Here is a 26,787-nt window from a genome sequence, read left to right as displayed (position 1 = left end):
AATAATTACCTTACCAAAATTTTGAGCTCAGTGGGAAGAAATCTCTTTTTTTCTCTGTACTGACCCCCTTCCTGGAGCCAAGAGACATGGAAACATACCTCAGGAAAACATATCTCCAACTATTAATTCAACCATTGTCTTCTAAATCCAAAATATTTTAATTAAAAACCCAAAGGAATAAAAAAAAATAAAAGGCATTCCTATCAACTATTAAAATTGAGAATAATTATGAACTTTGAATAACATTCTCCAGTATCACAGGAGCTGTAGATCAATGCAGTGTTCAGGAACACAAAGGTCCAAAATCCAAATGTGAATTTTAAAGAAAAATCATATTTTGTCTGATAGCAAAGGGCTTCAAACCCCCTGTCTCCTTCAAGAGTGTGGCTCCCAGCAAGGAAGAAAACTTTCCCAAGAGAAGACAGCTTGGCTGAATTCACCAGAGGGCTTCTGGACCTCACACAAACTTACTAACAACAGAATAGGCAACCAGCACTTCTTGTCTCTCATCACCAGACCTTCATCTGTCCACTTCCCCTCCTAGAGCCAAAATTGCCTTATTTGAGCTACTCAAAGGAGTCAAAGGATTGTTCGGGCTGGAAAATACCTTTAATATCATCGAGTCCTACCACTAACCCAGTTTTGCCAAACCCATCATTAAACCATGTCACCAAATACCACTTTATACATCTTTAAATACCTCCAGAGATGGTGACTCCACCACCTCCCCAGGTTGTTAGCTGCAATGTTTGTTCTTGGTTACAGCGATGCATTGCTCATGCCTTCATTTTACCTTTACAAAAACCAGCTCAACTGGGAGCAAAGGCAATTCCCTTGAACCCAGTCCATAAGCTGTCCCCTTTGCCATTGCCTTTTGATGAGCAGCCATTCTGATTTTTATTGCAATCTTACAAAAAAGCATTTGCATGGATTTTTTTATACTTTTAACCGTAGCTCAGTCATTCAAATCCATTGTAAAAGAAATCAGTGTTCCAGACTCCCAAAGGCCACCATGCAAAGTATGTCTGTCTGATTCACTAGTAATTCCTAGAAATAGTTACTATCTGCCAATTTACACACAAATCCATCACTGACAGGGAGGTCATATGCCAACAGTGTATTTCTCTGCTGTCTTTAATTTAGATTTATAACAATATTTTTTTCACAGATAAATAGAAGTTGGTAAAATACTGGTCACACTGCCAGGAGTTTCATTTTCCTTAGGGGAAAGTAGATGCCAAATTGCTAGAACGCCAGGAGGCCATAAAAACGGAATTATAAGTCCACAGATATTCTATGGTAAGTGGACTACATTTTTTTTCCCTGCCAGGGGGATTATAGCTGAATTGCTGTATCTGCAATATCCAAAGTCCTTTCTTGCTACAAAATTATTTTCTACTTGGGTCCAACATTTATGGTAGTTGGCTTCCCAGTCACAGAAAGTCATACATTATTTACAAATCTTTGAGTATAAGTCTGTTACGAATACATTAACTGTTCTCTTACCTTCAGAACTCATTAGCAACAGGAACGAGTCTTCTAATGCTGTTTTCCATTATATACTCCCTGCATATGCTGAACCTGCTGTGCCACTCAAAAGTGGTGTATTTCCAGTGTTTGCCTTATTTTAAAGAGTGAATTGAAAAAACAAATTGACTACAGGGGAAAAATCTTTAAAAATACCCCCAAAGCATGTTGACCCAGTAGGTAGATATCTAATGGGTCTTTGTGAACTCTGATATATAAATATAAATCCCTGCCTAGATGCAGAGATTGTCGAAATACTGCAGACTTTTTAGCCTTGCTTCTAAGGAAATGGAGGATTACAATATCACATTGTATGGCATTTGTCAATCCTTCGCCACCCTTGAACCTCTTGGCCAGTTTTAAGCAAGCTTAGGCTCAGGAAAGAAGGAGGTCTCAGAGGCAGAAGTCTTGACAGGTCTTGTGAAAATTAGAGGCTGAGTAAGTACAGAAGACAGGGATGAGTTTTTTGCCCACCCTGGGAGGCACAGTTTGTCCCCACACACCTAACTCACATCAGCCACAGCCTGGGCTGATGTTTACCTACCAGGCTGGGAAAATAGAGCAAACACAGCACGCTGCAGGAGCTGAGAAGGATTAGAGGATGGAGGACACAAACCCATACAAACCCAAGTTCTCCCACTGAGGGTGCTTGGTTTTTCATAACTCTTTTCACAGACAACATTAGTGAGTAGAAAATTTATGTTTTAATTTGTAAGGTAAACGTACATAATTATGAAATAGTATACTGTGCCAGGCTGGTTGTAAGAAATAGGCAGAGTCTGGTCATATGGGGCCAAATAGTATAAACTGGAGTCATTCCACCAAATTCAGTGGAAAAATGGCACTCTGCCCTGGAAAAGATCACAGACCTGAGGGAAACCAAGGAACACCAGTGAGAAGTGAGACCAAGATGGGATGGGGGCCTCTTTTCCCTGCAGATCCCAACTGCATGACTGCCATGGCTCATTAGTGAGCAGGTAGGATACTCTCCCTTCCTGGGCTCAACAGCAACTCTTTCAAATCTCTCATCAGAGATAGAGGCCACTACCATGTCATATTGGAGCAATTCAGACAAGAACTGTATGGGAATTCTTAATTGCTGTACTTTGGCTCTGCTTTTGTGTTTTGCTATGCACTGCTCAGATAGACAAGCTTTTATAGTTGAAAGCACATTTTATATATATAGAGATATATGTATATACATATACATTTCTCCTCTACGGTAAATTCAGTCTTATGTACTGAGAAAGCAGACTGCAATGATTTGCTTTTAGCTGGTTAAGCAGTCTGAAGGGATCCAAGAAAGAAAAGTCAAGGAAAATAGAACATTATTTCACTCTTCCATCAGTTTGCCTAGTTACAAGATTCTTGCCAAACAAAAATGTAATATCTCTGCTAAAATTAGGATATTACTTGTAATTACCAGGCACACAAAAATCTTAAAATTCTGGAGCTGAACAGATAATGTTGCTATGGAAATCAGCTTAATTACTACAGACCAGCTAACAAACTTCTCAATGCTGCTATCTTTACAAGCTACCTACACTCCTGAAAATTTGTGGTTTTTTCCTCCCTCAAATGGGACTAAATATCTCTAGTGTTAACAGTAATTAAATTCAGACATTCCAAGTCTGAGGCTATTCTGAGAATTGCTTGACAAAGGCTAAGGCAAGAGAAGCACAAAGCGCAGTGCTTCAGTGTAACCACTCCTAACAGTCAAAACCACATTTTTATCAATGTACTAATTCAAACACACCAGGCAATGCAAATTTCCCCTGTATATAACAATGAATGCATGCATGCTCGTCCCACACATTTTTTCCCCCCCCCCACACAGGGGGAAAATTTATGAGAAGGAGAGCCACGCAGCAGAGGCTTTTTCCTGCACTCCCCAGACTTTGGATACCAATTACTCCTTGTGAATACATAACTATGCACATGGAGACACACACGCATATGAATATATGAATATATGCATGTGAATGTATGCACACAAGAACAAGATCATTCACAAGGAGGCTCTGGCATTTTGCTTTCCCACAGCAGGAAGCCCCACACTCCAGCTCAGGCACTGAGGGATGGGCGGCTCGCAGGGCAGAGGAAAGGCAGCAGGGCTCGTGCTGCGGTGTGACCATGACTCCACATGCTGCACACTGCAGGGTAAGGGGCTCAGAGGGGATAAGCTGGGGATGGAGGGGGCAGAACACAGGGGATGACACAGAGCTGGCCCTGCAGGTCTTGTATATCCCAACAATAACTCTACTCCCTGCCCCTTTCTGAAGAGACCTTCATTCGCTCACTGGGTGTGCCAATTTATCCTGCTCAAAAGATGGCTATGCCTAAACCCTAAGCTCAGCTAGGGCAGCAACGCATGATGAGCATGACCAGTCCACAGGCCACAAAACGCAGATAGTCAAAGTGAACTTCCACAAGCACTCAGTGGCTGAAAATCCTTCCTTTCCAGCATTTGGAGGTAGTCTGCAAATTTTCACTGATAGAAAAAGAACTCAAATTTATCAGTTAATTTATACACCATGAATAATTTAAGCAGTCTTAATAAACAGCTGAAATCAGAAAACCCACAAGGAGAACATGTTAGACTGTTCCTTGTTGGTGGCCTGCAATACAAACTTGCTTACATCCAATCTGACAAATGTCACTCTGCTGACTTTAGTTTAATTACTCCTAATTTATACCAGTCTGAAAGCAAAATAATTTGCTTAATTTCCCAAAGGATAAAACTACTGCTCAGTTCAAAAACATCAGCTTTTTAAAAGATTCTTCATTCATATTATTTTTCAAAGATTTTCTTAAATCTATTTAAAATCAATGCATGCTTGCCAAATTGTACACAGTAATAATTCAGAGATAATTGGTCTCAAAATAACTTTACCAAAAATTGAAGTAAAAATGCCTCTCAAATTCTGACACTCTAAAACAACATTTAGACCATAGAAAACATTTTCAAAATGGTTCAGAGTTGAGGAAACACGTTTGCTAGTTACTATATAGTTTTTCCTTGGTGAAACCATGGAAGGTACATCAGCTCTTGGATTCATAGAACTTAAGTCCAGAGGAATGAACCAATTATCTGGTCTGACCTCTGTATATGAGGAGTTATTAAATTTCATTCATTAGCTCCTTTATTGAACCATAGAAGTGGTGACTTACTTCTAGTTGGAATTTCAATGGTATCAGCTTTCAGCTATTAGTCCTTGACAGTCCTTTCTTCACCAGTCTTTTACTGTCACTATCCTTTTATGGCTGAGTTTATATATGACATCAAGTCACCTCTCAGGCTTTCTTTGAGGAGTTCAGTGCCTGTAACTGTGTTTTCCTATTTCTATGGTTCCTTTCTGCACCTTCTTCAGTTTTTGATGTTCTTTTTAAAACAAGGATATAAATTCTTCAAAGAAAGGCGGAAAACATCTATTTTTTTCTACCCTGTGGTTTGTACACCCAGAGACTAAAATAAGCATTTGGCTATAACCTCACTAGAATACTCCAGCTTTCCAGCAAATATTTGAAGAGAGCAAAAGCAGCATCCCATAGAACTTGTTTCTGTAGCCAGGTGGGTTGCTTCAGGCTAGCTGGCCTCATTAAACATAAGCAATGCCTCTTCCTCCAGCTTAGGCTTCCTAAAGGATACTCGGTGTCTATCTGGTACAGAATAAGCAGAATAAGAATAAGTTCTGCTGAAGCCAATGTTGAGTATCCCATACATACATGCAATCTGTATGATACAAAATGATATGAAAACACATCTTCAGAGTTTAACTTTCTACTGTTTTTAGCAGCACAATTGTTGGCTTCAGTGGAAAAAGCAAGTGCTGTTAAAAGAGTCCAGCAGTGCCAGAAGCCACCTGCACCAGGGTGCTTCTCAGCAGCAAAGCCCCTCATTTGGTGCAGAGAGGCAGCATGCACTCCATGTGAAAGGAAGAAACAGCTGATGTGCTCTTCATTGCTTCAGCTGCTGCTCCTGGAGCAAGTCCTCAGGTCACACACAGCACCCTGCACATTGCTGCCTAAGGACAGATGACCAGGAGAAAGATGGATGGTGCACCAGCACATCAAGTGCCAGAAGAGGCAGAAGGCAGGTTTAAACCACACTGGGTGTGATGCAGAAATCTTCGGGTAACTGCTCATAAGCTACTTCTGGACTCTTCTCAGACACTTACTAGCTTATTACTTGTTAGCTTATTTCATATTAGCACACTAATGCAGCTCTGCATCCCATGGAACTTGCTGTGGTGGGAACATCAAGCACATCTGGGGCAGCAGCTACAGGGAGGCCCAGCCTTCTCACAGGAAATATGCCCCAGTAAATAAGAGGAAGGAAAACCCATCCCTGAAGGAAGAAAATACCACCTGATCTCCCCCCCAGGGCCAGCTGGGAGAAAGTGTGTAATGAGCTCTCCAAATGTTTCCATTCACAGGCTGTAAGGAAAAGAGGAGCCAGACACTTTTCTCAGCAGTTACTAATGCAATGAGCCAAACAGTGAGTCCTCCCTGCCAGCTTCTGAGACATATGTAAAGCAATCTCCACAGTCTGCAGGTGCACAGGTAAGTCTTGCCTGAGGCACATGACATGCACACCAGCTCTGGGGACAGGGCACAGGTGACAAGGCTGGAGCTGGTCAGGAAGAGACATGCTGGCCATGCTCCATCCCCACCAGCAGCCAAACTGCCCCATGCCACAGTCCTCAGACTTCTGCAGAATAAACTCTACCAGCACGGGTAAGGCCACCCCCAGCCCACACACCAATTAATTTTGAGTAACCCCCTCCAGCAAGAAGCATGTGATGTGCCTTCCCAGCAAGAAATCAGTCAGGTTTGAGCCCTGCATGCCTCTTTCAGATTTGTTTCTGCTAACACTGCCAGCCAGCCCTCAACTGCTCACAGAGACCTCCTCTCAGCCCCTGTTCCCACGAGAGCAGCAGCCACCCAGGGCACTCTCCTCCAACCTACTTGTGCTTTCCCAGGGAAAAAAATAGTGCTGCAATGAGGCAACTGTAAAGTACCAGAATGAATACAGGGTAGGAAGGGGATGGGGGGAGTAAAACTGTGTCTTTAACCTTGTTCTTGACTTCTATTTGGCTTTGAGTGCTCCAATATGCAACTTTAATAGAGTTTCCCTGTGGTGGGGTTACATGGATCTGTGCAAGCACCTGCAGCGTCAGCAGACTTGGAGAAGAGTATGGAGCATTCCTGCTTGGAGACCTTTCCACAGAAAACTTTCCAGGGCTCTGACATCCCCACTGAGATGACAGGGCACCAATCTTCAAAGGCTCTTCTGAACTCCCTATATGGAGCTGAGTTTATTTGCTTTAAGGACATTCATCCCCTACGGCCAACAGGGAGCACAAGGGCTCAAGCTGCTACAAGAAAAAGGTCTGCTTGCCATGACCTTGCATCCCCTGAAATTGTTGGAAAGCTTTCTGAGACAGCTTGGAGCAGTGCACTGGATCAGGCGGCTAATTATAAAACCCGACTGACTTTGCAAGCATACCTGACTCCCGTGGAGACTGACAGCAGGGCTCGTAGGATTTGTGCTGTGTACAAACATCAGCTGGTTTTCAAATGATCATTAATACCATTTGCCCAAAATTTGTAGCACACTGAAACCCCTGCTATGCAAACATGATCAGGCCATTAGGTTCAAAGCTCCATATGATTCCCACCTTCCCAGGAAAGCATCTTAAAAATCACTTTAAATGCTAACATTTATTTTTCTTCTTTCCTCTCTCAAAAATATTGTTTAGTGAATCTGTAAAACGTCTAAAATCAGGTTGTCATCTTTGGACATAGGCCATGTTTGGAATTTCTCATCTAGAAAAGTAAATGTTTCAGTAAGTTTTGGCCACCTAAATCCAGGAAACTGTGTAATGAAAACTATTTTACAATCTCATCTATGGTTGTTGCCTCCTATATATTTTATAGTTGACATATTTATAATACAAGGGGGATGTAAAATATATTCACCTAGATAGTCAGTCAGTCAAAAAAGGACCAGCACAGCATAAGTCCACAGCAGATTTTAGCTTCTGCCTGTTCCAGAGAATAATAGCTGGCTGTCTGGCTCAGCAAGTAATGGATTACACATGCACACACACAAAACACAGACACCTGTGCAAAACAAGTGGTCTGATTCTCTAAGAAAACATGGGCATTCCCTTAGGCTAATTTTTTCCCTCTATCTACTTGCAAAGGCAGCACTGAGCAGAATATGTGGTATTGGAAGCTATTGCATTCTGAATGACTGATGCAATAGCATTTGAATCTTACCATGACCTCTGCATATCCCCAAATCCGGGGCCAATTTAACCAAATGGGCTGCTATTCCGTTCACCTGCAAAGATGCTTCCCAGATGAATTTGCAAGTCTTATAAAGCAAGCATCATTTCATGATTCCCTGGTTGCCACCTAGTTCAGACTCATTACAGCACTTTCATTACTGCCCAGTCAAACAGCAGAGAGTGTTTGCAAATGTTGTTGATGGTATTGCAATATATACCAAATATATGAAGAAGAATCAAATGCAATATGCCAGAACTCACCCCAGCCTGACAAATAATACTAGCTAACTGCAGCAAAACTGACATGTCATCTAAGCACAAAGTACTTTCAAAAATGCCTTATTTAGGCCCACAGTGCAGTGGCTCAGTAGCAATCAGTAGTAGGACACTTACCAGCTCAGACTCTGGTCGGTGAGTCGGGAGCTATGGACTTGGCTGAGGAGCCTGCATGAGCAGCACAGAGCGCTGCTGCTAGAAATGGAGCAGCTGCCTTGCAAAGGGAAGAGACAGAGCTGAGATGGAAGCATGCCCTACCTGGCCTGGCTCACGGCCCCTAGAGGCAGTGGAGTTGGAGCAGGGAGAACGGACACTTGATAATTTTGTCTAATGGTGGTACAGAACCTGAACTGTTATGGGATGAAATGAAGGGGTCCCTCCAGTCACTCAGAAATCCAGGACAGATTTACAGGCACCTGTGCCCAAAGCATGTGTGCAGCCACTCCTGAGTGCCGTGGTGGCAACAGCCTTCTGGGAACTGAGGCCACCTTAAACCAGCTGTGAGCACTCAGGGTGCCCTGAACAACCAAGTGGAAGAGGATATGCCTAGGTAAACCAAGACACATGGGGTACGATTAAATCTAGCCGCTAGAACTCTTTCCTTCTCTTTAATGCATAGAGAGTGCCTCAAAGAACAGGCTGCTGCATTTTCTTTAAATTCAGTCCTTGTCTGCAGTATTTATTTGAAAGATCCCCTTGATGAGTGAGGAAGAAAGAGAATGATGGCAACCATAACAGTGACCTCAGCTTGAGGGAAAGAAATAATTTTGATCAAATGTGTTAAAACTGTTTTTCAGCAGTGTTAACCTATGTCTTGTAGGGATGCCAGATAAATAGGTGGAAGAAAAGATATGCTTATTAATGATCAAAACTTCCCAGGCTTTCAATTAAGGAATGAAAGAAAATGCTAGCTAGTCACATCTATGTCCTCTGCAAGATTCCAAAGAGAGGAGAAATGGTAGGACATTTCCAATATTTTTTGGATAAAGAAACTGAGCACAAGAAAACTAAAAATCTTTCAAGTGACTTTTAATACTCCTGATGAAACAAAAGCAAGTGCAGTAAAGCTTGAAGGATTCCTGCATGTGCACCTTACATTTTCTATTTTACTTCTGGAGTTGCCTCAAAGAGGTTTTTTGGGTTTTTTGCAGAGATCAGAAGTACAAATAAAGAAAGAAATCTGACTGTTGTTGTCGACGGTTTTTTTCAAAACCAGATCACAAGCTGCATCACTGGATCACTGCTTTCATTACAAATGCTTCATTCCAGGAGCTCACACCTTTCTATTACTCAAACAAGAGCTAAGTTGCTAGAAGAGGACAGATGTCCAATGCACATTTCGTTTTCTTCACAATTTTTTTTTCCAGAAGCTTCTCTGATACAGCAGATACAGACCCAGAGTTACAAAGGCAGATTCACACCTCCATTCCTCCTCTCCACCTTGCAAGGTCTCCCGAGACCCCGAGCACAGGCACACTGGATTCTCTGCTTTGCACGAAGCCCCTCCTTCAGGACCCTTGGGTACCACCACAGACATGAGCAGGACAGTCGCTGTCATCCCTTCAATTACTCAGGGCAAGACCTTTTACCCTTCCAGGATGTAAATTACCTGCTGTCAAGTGGCTACAATGGCACTCAGCTCCACATGAAGAAGTGCTATAGAAATGTTAATCAATTCTAATCAATACCAAGTCCTGTGTCTAAAATGAGCTGCTGGCAGCAAAATGGCAGCAGCAGAGCTGAGGTTCTCCAGCAAACACTTGGAGTACAAAGGGAAAACCACTGGCCCCAAAACATCCCTCACATTTAAAAGCAGGTTGGCAGGAGTGACACTGAGGAGCTTTGGCATAGCTGGTACGAACCTGAACCAGCTGGCAAAGAGAATGGGCTTTGATTTCCAATGCTATCCACACAATTATTTTCATTAAACAGGATCCCATGTCAAGTTTTTCAACCTGTGCTCCTGTGCTGTCCCCTGTACTGCTGAGACCCTCAGGATTGGCCCCAGGACAGCAGCTCCCATGGCAACCCATTCCAACCCCATGGAAAACAGACCATGTGGAACCTAGGTGGGTTTGAACCCCTGAAAACACCAATGGCTGCTTCATTTCAAGAAGGGGAGAAGACAGGCTGAGAAAAAAATTCATTGTTTAGTGGAGGAAATGTGACATGGCCCAAAACTAAATGACTGAAATATTAGCCAATAAGATAAATATTTTAAAAATAAACTATTGCTAGCAGAACAAGTCCAAACAGAATTCAGGGAAGGAACACAGAGCAAGCAGACTCTCACAATACATTCCACACAGTGCACTGAGGGACAATAAACCTGTCTGAACCAATACAACAAATTGGATGTGGCTTTGTGCATCTTTCATGGACCACCAGCTGCCATCTGTATGTTTCCATATTCATCTATCATTATCTCATACTTATTATAATTGTCACAAGCTTCATGAGAACACCCCTCACAGTGATCCCAGTCTGTCTTCCACATTAAAATCAATGTCAAAATTGGAGTCCCAATGGGCTGAGTCTTTGTTGTTTCTAATTCTGGGGACAGAACCCTGTTTTTTTGACACACATATTAGGAAGCAAATGACTTTGATAATAAAATGTTCAAGAAGTAATATTTTACAGTATTTGGGAGAATGAAATATTTTAATGGCACCAAAATATTGCTTGATTTTGCCTTTTACTTGTACATTTGGCATAATTACCTTATTCTAACCTCACCAAAATCATAAACAAAACTATATTCTTTTATTTTGAACCTGCAGGGGTATCCTGGTGCAGCTTCAAAATATTTTTGAATGTTCTATAAAATTAAAAATTCATCCAAACTTGAGAGTTGTGAGTTTGGCCCATCAGCATTTTCTGAGTAAAAAAAAAAAAGAATGATGAAAAAATAGACCAAACCCTGCACCAGAAACATGTTGGTCAGCTCCTGAAAATGTGTGCTTTTAAGGAGTCCCAGCTGGGCTGGCAGGAGACATGAAATATTAAATGCTTGTAAAATAAAATGAACCTAATGATCTTTCTATGCATTCATATCAAAAGATCCTCATTTTTTTTGCCTTTCTTACTACAAAAACAAAGATCTATAGATAGACAAATTTGGATTACTTACAAATCAACACTGAAATTTCATAGCTATGTAAGACAATAGGATGCTCTAATATCAGGAATCTTTAACAAGTCAGTATTAGCTGTGAAGTGCTACTAATTCTGAATTCTTAGTGGTTTGCCACTTTAAATTAGGGACCAGATAATATCAGATGTGGGGTGGCTTTTTTCATTGTTTGCTCATTTTTGTGCATTTATGAAAGTAATTTTCTAGTTCTCTAAAAGATCCTACGTAAAACACTCTAGAAATTGAGCACACAAAATATTACAGTAAAATTTAAAGAGACACAGTATTGTATCTTCTGATAAATAGCTCTTTTATTAATTGTGCATCCCAAGCAGAAATTAATGCAAATCAATTTTCTTCTCTAAGATATAATTTCATTCATTCATTTTAGTGACCTGAGCCGCAAAAATAATCGTCAATATTTTACCCTGACACTCAGACATCCATTACAGGATCCCATCCAGGGACTCTTCTTCCAAGCAAGGAGCTCAGTTGTCCTGAATCAATTAATCTCTGTTTACTTACGTGTTTGCCCATCTATAACAGCACTGATTTAGTAAATCTCTTCTAAAACTAAATTTCAACATTAAACATAGAACTTCGACATGTGAGCTGACAGAATTCATCAGTGACACGTGGATATTCCCCAGTTACAGGAAACAGGGATTTATTCAGCTCAGGTTTATTGTTGAAATGTTTCCCTAGCACACAGGATGCTTGGCCCTGCTCAAGTATGGGGTGTGCACTTGATGTCTCAATAATAAAATGTACTCCTAAAACCAAAGAGTTCCAGTTCCTGGCTCAGGCTGGTACCACACACCTCACACAGATCAGTGAGCCTGGTCATTTTCTGAACAAAACATTTGCAGCAAAAACCTCAAGACCTGCTGATTTGAAAACAATCATTCCACCCTTGCATATAAAACACACTGAGCTAATAAGAAGTCTAACATCAAACTGCTTTTGTTGCTCTTATCCCAGGTCAAAGGTGGGCAAAACCCAAAATAAGGACTTGGCACTCTGCTGGCCTGAAGGAGGAGGTGAGGACTCAGCTGATTTACCGTAATAAGTGCAGCTCACTAATTTTCCCTGAACACAAAGGGGATGAGCAAGAGCAGTGAGGATGGGTGGGGGGAAAAATCCCCAAGGAACAACAACAAATTGCTGAATGTTATGTTACTGTTTTTCTTAAAGGACTCTGGTCCAGGAGGCATGAGATTAAGTTTCACTTTAAAGACATAAGTTTCTATCCTGTGTGCGAAGGAAACCTCCCAAGAGCTCAGAAGACCTCTTTTTGAGTATGTCACCATCCTAACTTGAAAATTAGATTTTATGATTTTTTAATACCACGCTTTGCATCAGGGTTGGATTCACTCTCTCTTTGGGTATCTGTTCATATTTTTGATTTCTTCACAATGAGCGCTAGACCTTTGGTTTCTGTCTTCAGTGAAGTTTTGACATTGGTGTCTGTGTCTGTAGGAGGGACCACACCAAAATCTGCAGGACTTGCAGAAAGCTGCAAGATCTACTCGAGTTACCACTGCCCTGGTGGAAAAAGGTAAAGTGTCATAGCCGTTCACTTACACAAGTAAGCTCTCAGCTGGTCACAAACCCCAACTTCACACTAAAATACCTCATCAGTAACTCTTCAGAAAGTCAAATATATATAGAGAAGAGCCCTGCATGCAGCCCCTCCTCAAAGCATCATTGTGGGGCTCATCATCCCAGCCAAGTCCCTGCCAAAGATCTCCTTGCTCCTCCTTGATTCCCCGTGGGGTGAGACTTGCCAAGAGTGCCCCCAGAAAGTCAAACCTACACCCCATACATACCTCACAGCCGCTAAGGAGTCTCCACAGGCACAGAACCCAAAAGCCAGCCGTGCTCTGGCTGGGGAAATAAACCAGCTGCACTCCCTGGAAAGCAAACTCTTCTGCCTGTTTTTGCCAGTGCTGCTTCTATTTGCAGTGTCCCTTACTCTGAAGCAGGAATTCCCTAAGACGAAACTACTGGAGCAGCCCAGGCAGGTCGAGCACTGCAGCAGCCTCTTCTTTCTATGATGGTAAAGGGTACAGTCCACTTAACACCTTTATCCAAAGAGAGTTTTTACTGTCTTATATTTGTTATATAAGCTGCCTCTCTTCAGCACAAGCAGATACAAAAAACCCACGATGGGGCATTTCTAATTCCTTCCCTTACATGCTCTACTCTGAGTATAGTAGACTGCTACTGAAAATCCTTCTGGCAAACAATGCAGGATCAAAGAAAAGAGCAGAATTCTGTGCGACTTATTACTAAAAAATGAATGCTGGGGCTAAACAACAGCTTAAGAAATTGTGTAAGAAATAAGCATACATTCAAAACAACCCCTTTTAAGCAAACCCCAGAGCACTCCATATAACAGCTTTTAAATGGAATATAATAACTGCTCTGCTATTCAATTATCTTGATATAAGCTCATCAAAAAAGATAAACCTTACCAATCTTTTCAATCCAACATAGTCACAGAAAATAAAACTTACACAGCAATCATTTTAAACCATATACCAAAGAGTGCCAAAACAAAACAAAAACAACAAACCCCCAAAAATCCACAAAAATTTTAACCCGTTATGGAAGATCTGAGATCTGCAGGTCTACAAGCCAAATGCCAAAGATTATTAGGACCAAACTCCCGACCACTGAAGAATACATGGAAGAACCAAACCCAGCCTGCTCTTTGTTCACACCACAAGCACACAGTACTCCTCTATGGGGAGTGATGCTTACCAGTCCAAGCAGGACTACAGACCTCCTTCAACAGTGTCCTCATAAAACAGACTTTCTTTTGCAGCTGTGTGAGTTACAAGAGAAAACTGAGCAGGTCTTTCTTCAAGCAGCAATAGTAGTAAGAGGCTGTCAGTTCAGCCAGCAGCGACCACCGCTGATCCCACCCAGCTCAGCTGCTTAACAGAACCAAGATGCAGAGTGCACATGTGTCCTGGGCAGGCAGAAAACATTTCCTTGGTAATTAGCAGCAGAGCCTCCTACCTGGGGAGGCACCAAACTGCACTCATCATGAAAAATTAAACATCACCGATTGAAACAGAAGCATTTGTTCTCAGTGTCAGGCTTTGGCACCATAACAGGAGACAGACCTGGTATCAGATAGTGATTGCAAGAGATGATGAAGGCAAGCTAGTCAGAAACCCCAGCTTAGCATGCAGAGTATTACACTGGTGACAAGTCAAGGATTTTGTTCTCAGATCTGTTTGTGAGAAGCAGTTTTGTACATTCAGCAAAGGAATCAGAAGGGAATAGCAATTACAGAGAGCTGCCGCAGCTGAGCGTTTTACACCATCACACCAGTGCAGCCCATTTCCCAGCAGGATGCTCCTATTGGGAAAACCTGATATCTGCTTGACATTACTGTTCTTCCCACAGCAGCTCAAGCAGTAGGATGTTTCTGAGTAAAACTGTAATGATTCAATAGAGAAATGTTCCACCCATAGAGGGACAGGACGTTACCTCACCAGAGCCAGCAGCTTTAGCGGATTTATTGCACGTTATCCCACAGTGGTTATTTTTCCTCCCAGTTTTAATTTTGCAGCACATAGTGGTTCCTTGGTACAAGAACAATTTGCATAACCAAGCAAGAGACTCATTTTGAAGCATACTTACAGCATCCAAATGCCATGCTGTAATGGGCAGGGAATGGCACATCAGGTTTCGGTCTTGTTATTAAATCTTAATACTTCCTGAGGGCTGTATAGTCTTAATTGTATCTCGTGTCTTTGCCTCAGCACTGCACATAGTGTCAGTTCAGTTCAAATCAGATGAAAAACCACACAGATTTATCTGATCTGTTCCCCATCAAAGTTTTTGGATCCTGTTTTCTCTAGAAACCTCTGAGGAGAAGATAAGGTAAAATACAGAGAAGTGAAAGATTAAAAACACATTGCTGTTGTTTTGTATTGGTATAAAAAGTGAAATACCAGGGAAGAAGAGAGAGTGTAAAGTGCTTGCTGCTCTCCCAAAAACACCAAACGATGCTTTTTGGCAATTAACTCTCAAATTTCAGTTTGCTTCCTCACAGTCCCTCAAAATGCATTGCCTTTTTTTCCCCCCTTTGTTATTCTTTAATTTCTCTATAGAGATATGGTAGGTCACCACTGCATGTTATCTGTGTAGACAGTGTTTAAAAAAATAATTTTAGGAAAACAGACTGTGCCGTATTTGTTCAATCTTACAGTGGAAAGCAGGTTACTGATGCTGCTTTACTATGTCAGCCTATATTTCCAAGTTCTGTATTTAGAAGTACCAAGCAAGAATTTGATGAGGGTATTGTAGCACTTACTTAAAGACACTGTAAGTGCATAATTGGAAATATAGCTTCTGGACTTCCTTGGATTCCACTCAGCTCTTTGTTTATGTTTGCAGCCCACCCTATGGTCTGCATACTATTTTATATACACAGCTTCTGTGATGGTCTTTCTATGAGATGTTTTCCTTGTGCTTCTTTCTCCTTTTTAATTATTCAGTGTCGGAATTAATAAACAGCTTAGAAAATGAAAATGTCACAGCTTAGCACAGAACACATCAATTACTAAAGTAGAATGCAGGACAGTTAAAGGTACATTTCCCAGTGGCAACAGAGCTGATCCTCTTCCAGCTGGAACACAAAGCAAAAATATCCCATTGACTACAATGAGAGCCAGTGGGCTTAAAAGATTCTCATGATCTTACAAATTAAGACAACCTACTTTTCATGAACAGGGACAACACTTGTAGTCTGAGCATCATTTAAGAGCTATAAAGTGCACAATACGCTCAAAGGGATTAAATTTACTTTCAAAAAGCAATTTGCAGATCTCATGAAAAATTTTATAACAGTTTGATCCAAATATGTGTGCAATCAAAACTACAAAAACTTGCTAATCTCTCCCCCTCACTCAACTTGTCCTATAATGAAATAACCTTGGGGAAGAAACCAGGCCATAGGATGTAAGCTTCAGTTTTTTAAAATTCTTTGAAGTACTTGATCTAGGCGTAATCAGAGAGGTTGATAGGTGCTTTGGAGATTGAAGGGTAATTTGGGCTTAGCTTTATCAACTGGATTTGAGGAAATCACTGAGATCTGGCTGAAGAAAGATACACTTATCCACTGGCTTCTACCATATTTTCTGTCTACATGGAAGAATGCAATAATAATGCTTACCAGAGCACTCAGGGGGCTCTGAAAACATCTAGCACAATCCAGCAAATCCTGATAACACCATTTGTAGAGGCAGAAAGAAGCAAAATAAGGTAGAAATTGTCACTATGGTACCTCACAGCCTCTCCAGTCCGGATGCAGAGATGTCCCTGTTTCCTTCTTGCCCTCCTCAAATCTCTTTTTATTGCAACTGCTTTCAGCCATTCATCAGAGAAGCAAGTTGGGGGAGATTTTGAAAAGAAGTGTCCCAATCTCAGCTTGGGGACATGGACCTGCTGCAGGGGGCAAAGCCCAGACAGTGTGGGTCCAAAACTACATTCTCTTCCCGGGGACATCTGAAGCAACAAACACACATTAACTGTGAAGATGAGAAAAACACTTTTTCTGAGGAGTCAATGACACATTAAGTATTATATTAATTTGAAGAACTACAGTTCAGCAAAAAAAGGAATTTCTTAACAACTGTAATCCTCTCCAGTTGAACTCCTGTCAACTACATCCAGTGTACCTCTGCTAGCAGGAATCCAAGTTTGCTTCTTGAAACAGGCCAGGCATTTTATGCCCAACTGAAAATAAAACTTTCTCATCTCAACTACTTACTATGTTTAACTCCTTGGGACATGCATCTTCTACTGTCCTGGCATCTCCAAACAAGCCCTCATCTTTAGTTGCTCATAGGCATGCAGTCAAGTGCTGTAGGTTTTATACAAACACACAGTAAGAAATTAACACCACCTCAGAAAATTAAAGCAGGATGAGTTAAAAAGAAAGAGTGGGGGAAATTCAGAGTCATGTGGAAGACACAGATCAGGAAAAATCCTTGCCCCAGGTCATTGGACAGATAAGTAAAAGAGAGGAACAGTGATGAGCTCCTGATGCTCAGTTTAGTGTTCTGTTAATAGACACTCTTCACTTTAAGCACTTCATCCTTCTGCTATGAAAAACAAGCACCTTATGCGATTGAGGAGAGAATAGGCTGTATGTTCACTTTAAGAAATCTGGAATTTCAAACGCAATGTTGTGCTACAATCTACAGTAGTTTCACGAATACAAGCCGCACGGATTATAAGCCGCACCCCCGGTGCCTCGACAATGTTGCTGTCTTTGTCAATAGATAAGCCGCACCCCGAATATTAGCCGCACTTTCGTTCGTCGCGAGAATCCGTGCGCAGCTTTCACAAATTGGCCAATTAGTAACAGGATCGCGGCATAGCGGGCTTTACTGGCTCGGGGCGGGGCCAGGAAGGCTCGGCCCGCTCATGGTTGCCGACGGGGCCGGGTGGCCCAGCTCAGCGCCACGGCTCGGCGGGGCTGGCCGGGTGGTGCTGCCGCCGCCGCTGGGCTCGCTGGCCCCCCTCTCCAGTCAGCACCGCCCCGCTGCCGCGTTCGCTCGCCCGGCTGGCAGGGCTGCCGCCGCCGGGCTCGCCGCCCGCCCCGCTGCCGCTTTCGCTCGCCCCGCGCCGCGCCTCGCGAGTGCCGCGCCCGCCCCGCCCCGCGCCGCTTTCGCGAGCGGCGCTTTCGCGAGCGCCACTTTCGCGAGCGCCGCTTTGGCTCGCCGAGCGGCGCTTTCGCGAGCGCCGCGTTCGCTCGCCCCGCCGGCAGGGCTGCCGCCGCCGCCAGGCTCGCCGGCCGCCCCCTCCCGTCTGCACCGCCGCCGCGTTTCCTCGCCCTGGCCGGCACTGCAGGTCCCCGCACCGCCGGGCTCCCCCACGCTGCTGGCCCCGATTATGCTGGGCTTCCCCCGCTGCCAGGCAGCCCCACCCGCCGGCCTTCCTGCTTCTGCCATGCTCCCCTGCACTGCTAGCCCCAGTTCTCCCGGGCTCCCCCGCCATGCTGGCTCAGGCTCTGCCGCCCTCCCTGCCCCGCCCTGCTGGCTCAGGCTCTGCCACCCGCCCCCCACACTGCTGGCCCCGCCTCTGCCAGGCTTTCCCACTTCTGCCGGGGCCGGCCGGGCTCCAGCTTGGCTTGGGGCTGCCGCGGGCTCTCACTTCCGTGTTGGCAGCTTTTAGAATTTTGTTAATAGATTAGCCGCCCCGGAATATTAGCCGCACTTCCGGGTTTCCACCAAAATTTTGGTCAAATTGGTGCGGCTTGTATTCGTGAAATTACTGTAATTCCCCAGGGCATCTGTGAAAACCTGTGCTCCCTCTAGCTGGGAAAGGGTTCACAGAAAGACATACAGTAAATTCACGAATACAAGCCGCACTGAGTATAAGCCGCATCTCTGGGTGTTGGCAAATATTTCGGTTTTTGTCCATAGATAAGCCGCACCCGAATATAAGCCGCTCTGTCGTTCGCAGCGAGGACCCGCGTGCAATTAGTAACAGAACCGCGGGAGGGTGGGGTTTACTGGCTGAGCTAAGGCTGTGCAGGCTCGGCCCGCTAGGGGCCGCTGACGGGGCCAGATGGCCCAGCCCGGTGCTGCCGCTCGGGGCTGGCCGCCGCTGCCACCACTGGGCTCGGTCACCCCGGGTCGGCGCTGCCCTGTGGTGGCAGGCAGGGACGGAGCTTCCCCTGCTCCTACGGCAGCGGCGGCGGGCGGGGACGGAGCTTTCCCGCGCCCGTGGCGCCGGCGGCGGGCAGGGACGGAGTTTCCCCGCTCCTGCCGTGGCAGCGGCGGGCGGGGACAAAGCACCCCGTCGGCTCCCCGAGCCGCGGCAATGGCTGCGTGCGCTTCCCCCCCCTCCCTGGGCCGCAGCAATGGCAGCGCGGGGCTCCCGTCGGCTCCCCGAGCCGCAGCAATGGCGGCGCGGGCTTCCCCCCCCCCTCCCCGGGCCGCAGCAATGGCGGCGCGGGCTTCCCCCCCTTTCCCCGGGCCACGGTAGGGGCAGCCCGGGTCCCCCCTCTCCTCCCTGGGCGGCGGCAATGGCGGCGCCGGGCCCCCCCCGTCTCTCCCCTGGGCTGTGGCAGAGGAGGAAAGAGAGCTCTCCCGCCTCTCTCCCCGCCCCCCGTGCTGCCTACAGGGAGCCAGGCTCCACCCGCGGTGCAACAGAGTAGCGATTTGTAACAATCGCAAAATGCCGACTTTGCAGCTGCTCGGCTCAGCACTCTGGCAGGCACTTCTGAGGTTGTATTAGCCGCTCCTGATTATTAGCCGCATTTCCGGTTTAGGAGCAAAATCTTAGTCAAATTGGTGCGGCTTGTATTCGTGAAATTACTGTACATTAGGTAAATGCAAAAGTATTTTCTGAGATGACAAAATGTATATCCTGTTTTAACTGAGAAAACACAGAATCAAAGTTAAAGAGGAAATTATTTTAATCCAACCTGTGGCAGACAAATTTAATATAGAAGTGTTAATCCTTGAAGGCATATAGATGTCTGATTAGGCAAACTGTATTGATTAGCAAAAATTAATTCCAGCATCAAAACCTGTATTGATTGCAGTCCCTCTGCTTACCCAGTTTACCTAGAGACTCGTATTTAGTGAGCGTGGCTCTGAGAAGGGCCAGTTCCGTTCTTCTTTTCTGCTCTCTCCTCCCCATTTAACAGGGCTCCATGGTGGTACTCCTCTGCCCCCACATACTGTGGCTCCGCACCCACTTTGCTTATGCTTAATTCCACTTCTATCTCCATTTTCCACCAGCAGGAGCTAGCACTGAGCACTGGGGTGGGTGTTGGATGCTCTGCAGGGAGGGTCACTGCAGGTTCTCGTGGCAGCTCGCTGTGCTGACAGCTCATCCACTGCCCTGCACCAAGCCTCCAGTGCCAGCAGGCGTTCAGGGCCACTTGTGCCAGAAGAAAAACAAGGTTTTTGGCTGCTCCCTTCCCAAGGGCCTTGAATGAGCAGTGCCATAAACTAATGTCATGCTCAGTCTGGCACGGTCAAGGACTTGCTAAATCCTTATCCAGTATCAACAGACACTACATTGCAAGATGACAACTTGAACCTCTTCTCCTTGCTAGCACTTTCAGATAATTTCCACAGATCTGCATGTTTATATTTATCATATTTGAGTCTTACAGATAGAAAATATAGTATTTTTAGTTCCCCAACTAAAAACTTCTCTTTGCTCTTAGCAGAGCTTGCAATGTCTCCCAGTCTAGTACTTACCTCAAATTCAATTGATTTTTGTATTCACAAAGCAGACTTAAGGGAAATTCCTGTGGGAACACAATGGACATTACATCCCAATTTAAAGTACTATCATGACTATAAATGACTATCATTGCCACTGATGGCAGTTCAGATATGGCTGATATTACTTGGGCCCAAAAAAATTTATTTGGTGTGGTAGGCAAGAGTAGGAGGTGATGGTAGGAGTTGGAACTATCTGGTCTTTAGGGTTCCTGCCAACACAAACCAGTTTATGTTTCTATAAACTATATGAATATAAGGTCAAAATTAATAACGTCACCTTTAAAAGTCACTTCTACATTCTATGATTTTTCTTTATTGAACCACATGTGCATTCCTAATGAGTCCATTACCTTCATGATAACTTACAATTTTTCTCCTAAGAGAATTTAACTATTATTTTACTATAGTCAGGATTTAATATTAACTAATGACATATGCCAGAATAATTTATTTTAAATCATTGCAATATTGCCCTTCTCAAAGAGAAGATAATTCCAAAATTCTCATGACTGCTAAAGAAACTTGCAGTGATGTAGTAAAGGTGGTAAAGGTGTGGGTAATTCCCCAATTCATAGATCCTGTCCCTCATACCTGCAGGGCATCTCTGCCTCTTGCTGTCTCATGAGTGTAGCTGTTTATTTAGTGTTTCATTTATCAGCTATCCATGCACCTTGTTGGGGCCTTTCCCAGCACAGATGAAATGCATAGATGAACAAGGAAGCATGGGAGAGAGAAATCAGCTACAACAATACGGTTAAAATGCAAAACATTTTGAAATCTTACTGCATTCTTTTCTGGACTACTCAGAATAAATATGAATGACCTACATACTGTGCATACACATGAACTTATCAGTTGGGTTAGAAAGGTTACATCTACAGTGGCCCAGCTCCTGTTCAAAAGCAGTTCAAATAGAGCCCTCACAAAAAGAATCTCAGCCCTGCCTATTCATGTTAAAACAGAGCAATTATTCTTTATGATTCACTGTTCTATAGTTCATGATTCTCGTCTCACTTGGCATTCACTTCAGTGCTGGACCCAGTGCTTGTCATTCAAGTAAGGAAGGATCTTTGCAGTTACGAAATGCAATGTAAATACCAAGCTTCGCAACTTCTTTTTTTTAACCAACATTTTCATTTTAATTTGACTGCTCAGTTAATGAGTGATTTAATCCCCAAATTATAGCAACCCTGAAAATAGTCTATAAAGTTTTATTCTGTCTGTTAAGATTAGACTCATTTTTTCTACTGGCCTTCAGTGTTGCACCAAAATAAAACAGATCTGGTGCTGCCACTACAGTTATCACAAACACATAAAAAATCATGCAAAGCCTAAGCACTGAGCAACATAAATCAGGATGCATAATTACACAGCAGCTGCTCACTGGCAGGAAGGAATCCTGTGAGCAAAATTTGGCCTGGTGATTTGGAATAGGATTCAAACAGATGCCTACACTTCTCAAATGGCTAAGACTTAGTTTAATACTAAAACATAATGCTAGCCCTAAATCATTGTAACTCTTTACAATTTATATTGTCTAGGATGTAGAGTCGTAAAAAATAATGCTCAAGTGTCAACTTCCTTTAATTTCAAACCTGACTTTGTAGTTGCCTCCACACTTGTACACTTGGGATCAGAAACAAAATGTGTACAGATCCCCAGAAGATGCTCTGGGAATGCAGACACCTCTTGGATATAGATGTATCCAGCATACAGGAATATCAAGGGGTTTTGGCACTGCCCAAAAATTCCTGGATCACTTTTCAGAATTTTAGTGCCTGCTTGCCCCTTGGATGCCAAACATGCACCTCCAGCTCTTCTCCTGGTAGTTAGCACTGAGTTCTGAGGTATAGTACTGCAAGAGGCCAGAAGCTTGAAAATGAGCAAAAATTAGCACCTAGCTTTAAATAAGGCTTTTTAGCCCTTTATAGGATTTAGCCCTAGTTTTCCTAAAGCTCACTCATCAAAAGTAGTTTTTGAAAATGGGACATGGCTACTTGAAAATCTTAGACATTTCTAGGGTTGGGGAGACTGCTGCTCTAAGGGTGCTGGAAAGCTTTAGAAGGACATTACAGGAGTACAGGGGAAAAGCACTTTAAATACACATCCCTGTTTTCAGTTGCCAGCATGAGAACCCTTCTGGGAAGAACAAGCAATTTTTTTTGCAAGAGCTGTCCCAAACAGCCCATAGCCTGCTCCAGCACTGACCCTCCCACTGGGAAGAGGGGACCTGCAGGATGTTCCCACCTGGCTCACATCTCCTGCACCAAACTATGTGGAGGGCTCTGCATTGGTGGGCAGCTGGACTGGGTGAGCTTCTGCCCTCCCTCCTAGCCAACACTTATCCTGGGTCCTAAAAGGAGCTGGAAATAAGCTTGTTGATTTTATATATGTATGTTCAACACATGCACCAACAACCTGCAGCCCCACTGAGCAGGGAGGATGGGGGAAGGGAGCTGATCTCAGTATCAGAACCTGAGATGCCCCAGATGCCAGGATGCAGACACATGGGTAAGCAGGGTAGCACATTCTTCCAGATAATGACAACAATCTTCTTAATGTATTAAAAATTCAGCCAGAAAGGTGACAAAGAAGATTTTAGCAGGGGGAAGAAAATATCAAAATAATAATAGTTTCAAAGCACTGTACTTATTTTAGACATTACAGCATGTTTCCATAGGAACTGGAACGCAAAAGAGCACACTGCAGCAGTGTTCACAAATGTTGTGTGGTTTATTGGCTTGTAAAGGATCGGTCAAGGGCACCATGACCACTCAGAGTGCCAGGCACCTGCTGCCTTGGCTGAAAATAGGATCTTAGCTATGATGTTTTGCAAAATTTAAGAACAGAACTTTTTTTCTCAATTTTTTTTTCCTGTCATCCTGCAGGCATGGCTGCTTTCATATCCATGTGCAGCCTCATTCCTAAGCACTCCCCACCCAGATCCACTTCATGTGGGGCATGAAGACAGCAGTGTTTAACCCAGGTTGTTTGGTTGCTGTAGAGGTGGTATGTCCTAAGAAGGAGCACGTGGGCCTGGTTTTTGTACCCAGCTTTAGTACCCACCTGCTGAGTGACCTTGGGCAAGTCAGCTCAGGTCAGATCTGCTCCATCTGTTGGCTGCCTGAAATACATCTCACCCAGCACTGCAGGTGAGCACTTCTCTGGCCAACAGGACTGCCTGAGACACCCACACCATGGTCAGGTCTCTTGTTCCCTAAGCACCCATCTGGTCACATTCCTACACTCTGCCTTTTGCCCACATGTCAATGTGCCACATGGCAATTGATTATTTTCTCCATTCAAAACTGCCCACTCCAAAGTGAGGTCTGTGTTGCAGCTCACCAGAGCAGCATCTAACTGCATGAAGTGAGTGTTGGATGCCTTGGTGCAAGGCATAGGCACGGGGATGCTTTGGGAACAGAACTGGAGGATATTTACAGTGTGGGGAGCCACACCCGGTGTAGTGTCACCCTTAACACCTCCTCTGTCAGCCCCCTCCATATACTGCCTTCAAAATTAAAATAAGTCCTTTCTCAGAGGGAAATAATTAGTTGTCTCCAAAAGGCAGCATTAGAAGCAAAGCAACACAGCCTGTCAAACCCAGGCAACAAGAACCTGGGACTGAGCAGGAGAATTTAACTGCATTTCTCAAAGAAAACAAAGATGCTCCAGAGGATGAAGAACTGTGCACTTCACCCTGTGGTGGTGAGCCTAAATGACCAGTTTAACCTTAGATGATGAAAATGAGACAAAATTCCTCCCACCTCCTGTGCTGTCATTCCTTAATGCATCCAATGGTGTAGCAATCCCATTTGTGGAGGATTTTCTCACCAACTTGTGACAAGGGCTGGGCAAGCACTGGTTACTTGCACTTATGGATTGAGAAAAAAATTGAACTTTGTTACTTATGAATTTGAAAACATCCTAATATTAATATATATTGTGACCTGCCTGACTCATACAAGTGAAGGTGGATAATTCATAACAATCAGGGTAAAACACATTCTTCCTTGGACTTGCCAGGTTTAACATCATATGCCAGTGAGAAACTAAGCCAAAATGCTGGCCAAATGCCTCTGTCCAGAAGTATCATCCAAACCATAGCCAGCAGAATCACACAAAATCACAGAAGTTGGAAGGGATCATCAAGGATCATCAAGTCCAACTCTTAGCCCTACACAGGATATCTCAGCCCAAATGCTCCATCACTTGTAACCACCTACAAATATATTTATGCTGTTGTGGAAGTGCAAAAAACTATTTTTGTTTTTAAAGCTGCATTTTGAAAATGAATTCAGTGGTTGCCTACAGCACAGAGGTATTTTATAAACATGATTACAAAAATATATGAATTCAGATATGATATTTACTGCAACGCATCTTTCTCATAAAAAAACCATCCACTGTATGTATTGCCATAGGGATTAATATTTAATTACAGATTTAGCATAGAAATATAGATGTAAGGTGCCTGAACCCAGGTCCCATTTCAAATGTTACAATGACAGTTTCAGTGTAAGGATAGAAGTATCTGGGAAGCCCTGGCAGCCTCACACTGAAATTCTGTGTTTAAAACCTGATTATTTAAAAGAAGAAAATTCTGATTATTTAATATATTTTCACACCTCTCTAACAAAGCGACTTTGGGAAGGTGTGTTGAAACTTTCTTTATGTCTGGACTTTGTATTGTAAGGATCAGAAGCAGTACGTTACGAATATACGCATTGATGCTCTTTTGCCTGTGAAGTCATACACTGAGGTAGCAGAAGACACACTTTAATGTCAGTTTTTAAATCTGAGTGAAATTTAAAGACTTAAACTGGTGCTATAACAAAGATACTGAAGCATGATCTAACTTCTGCACACCTGCATGTACTTGCATAACTCTGGATGCAAGCACTGAAATTTCCACTGGAGAGTAAAGTCACAAGCCACAGTAAGATGGACTAAACACAGAGAGCAATCTATTTCACAGCCCAAACTAAACAAAACATCACATATAGCAGCAATGAATAGCATAGAGATATTAGGATATTAGGATTTCTGATCCTGCTATTTTTAACTTGGATAACTCAGTCTATAATAAAGAAGAATACAGTGTTCTGCACTGAACAAGCCGGCTGCTGTGAACTCACCCAAGCATTCAGCTTTCTGTTCTGAGTCCCCTTGTGGGCAAGTCAGATCCAGGTCTTCTCTCTCGCATCCAAACTTTGTCTGTTTTAACTCGAGACCGCATCTCACTCTGAGAAACCATCGCTTTCAAAAAGAGCACCAATGCCCAGAGCGAGCCTGGCAAGGGTCAGGCTGCAGGACTTCTCTAGGGGCTGAGAACAAGGAGAGATCTGCCAGCCTGGCCACCCACTCCTGAAAGCATTTCTCCAGCTTAGCTTTCCCACCATAAATTCTTGATGCAGAGAAACAATAATTAACAAAAAAAAAAACCAAAACCAAAAACTAAAGCAATCCAGTGGTTTATCCTCCAGGCTGGAGAGAAGGAAAGAGGCTGCCACAGCAGTGCCTGCTTTGAATGCTTGGCAGGTACACAAGCACAAGGGGGTGATGCTATAGATAAGCATAGACAGAAATAGCTAGAAGGATGAGCTGGCTCAGGGTAGCAGTGGTGAAAGGCAGCAATCTCCCTTCTCCTGTGATTGCACAAAAACTAGCAGCTGACCCACAGACTCACCGAGTGTTGGCAGGAGAGGTTCCCCCAGGCTCTGAGCCTCACACTGGAAATATCCTCCTCGCACAGATCCCCTTCCCCTCCTTGGATACACGCTTTGAAGGCTGCATCTTCTCAGCCTGCTTCTGACTCAGAGCACAAAACCTGCTCACTGCCTGTTGGGGGTTTTGGTGCTGTTCCCAGAATCCTGCCAGGAAGCTGCAGCTCACAGATCCCCCTGCACCAGCAGGAAAATCCAGTAAATGTGGCTCAGAAAATACTGCCAGAGCACCGAAATGAAGTGTCTGGGCAGCCACCTCATCTCTCCCCCATGAGAAGCCTCACACAGCTCTCCCTGCTGCTTGTACCAGCCCACAAAGAGACAAGCACAGAGATGTCACCTGGCACTTATGCAACTCTGCTGCAAAAATACAAAAACAGTTAAATGTGAGTTTTACCCAGCTGCCACCATTTAATAACCGTTTCGTCCCCTCTCCTTTTCTGTGTGGCAACAAATTCTGATTTTCTTCTAAAATTGGAAAACAGTCTCACCTGAATGTGCCTGCACTGGGGAAGAAGAAGGATTTTAAATCCTGCTTTTTAAAACTGCTTGAGCAG

At 43.8% G+C, this 26,787-nt stretch overlaps 1 protein-coding gene across 7 annotated transcripts in view; it reads right to left on the bottom strand.

The window, feature by feature from the left end:
• The window catches only part of MTUS2 (microtubule associated scaffold protein 2), a 271,182-nt gene that overhangs the window by 213,870 nt on the left and 30,525 nt on the right, over positions 1 to 26,787 (bottom strand). For 2 of the 7 annotated variants that reach the window (XM_033087048.1, XM_033087050.1), the window contains exon 1: positions 26,194 to 26,535. The exons of 4 other annotated variants lie outside the window; for them this stretch is intronic. The gene's annotated coding sequence lies outside the window, so the exon portion shown is untranslated. Of the gene's footprint in view, positions 1 to 25,642; positions 26,030 to 26,193; positions 26,536 to 26,787 lie in introns of those variants that run through there. One more of the 7 variants, XM_033087052.1, reaches the window with a different exon arrangement.

Source organism: Catharus ustulatus, chromosome 2, assembly GCF_009819885.2.
Source record: "Catharus ustulatus isolate bCatUst1 chromosome 2, bCatUst1.pri.v2, whole genome shotgun sequence".
Classification (NCBI taxonomy): domain Eukaryota; kingdom Metazoa; phylum Chordata; class Aves; order Passeriformes; family Turdidae; genus Catharus; species Catharus ustulatus.
Note: the sequence above shows the minus strand (reverse complement) of the source record. Positions and strands in the feature narration are given on the sequence as shown.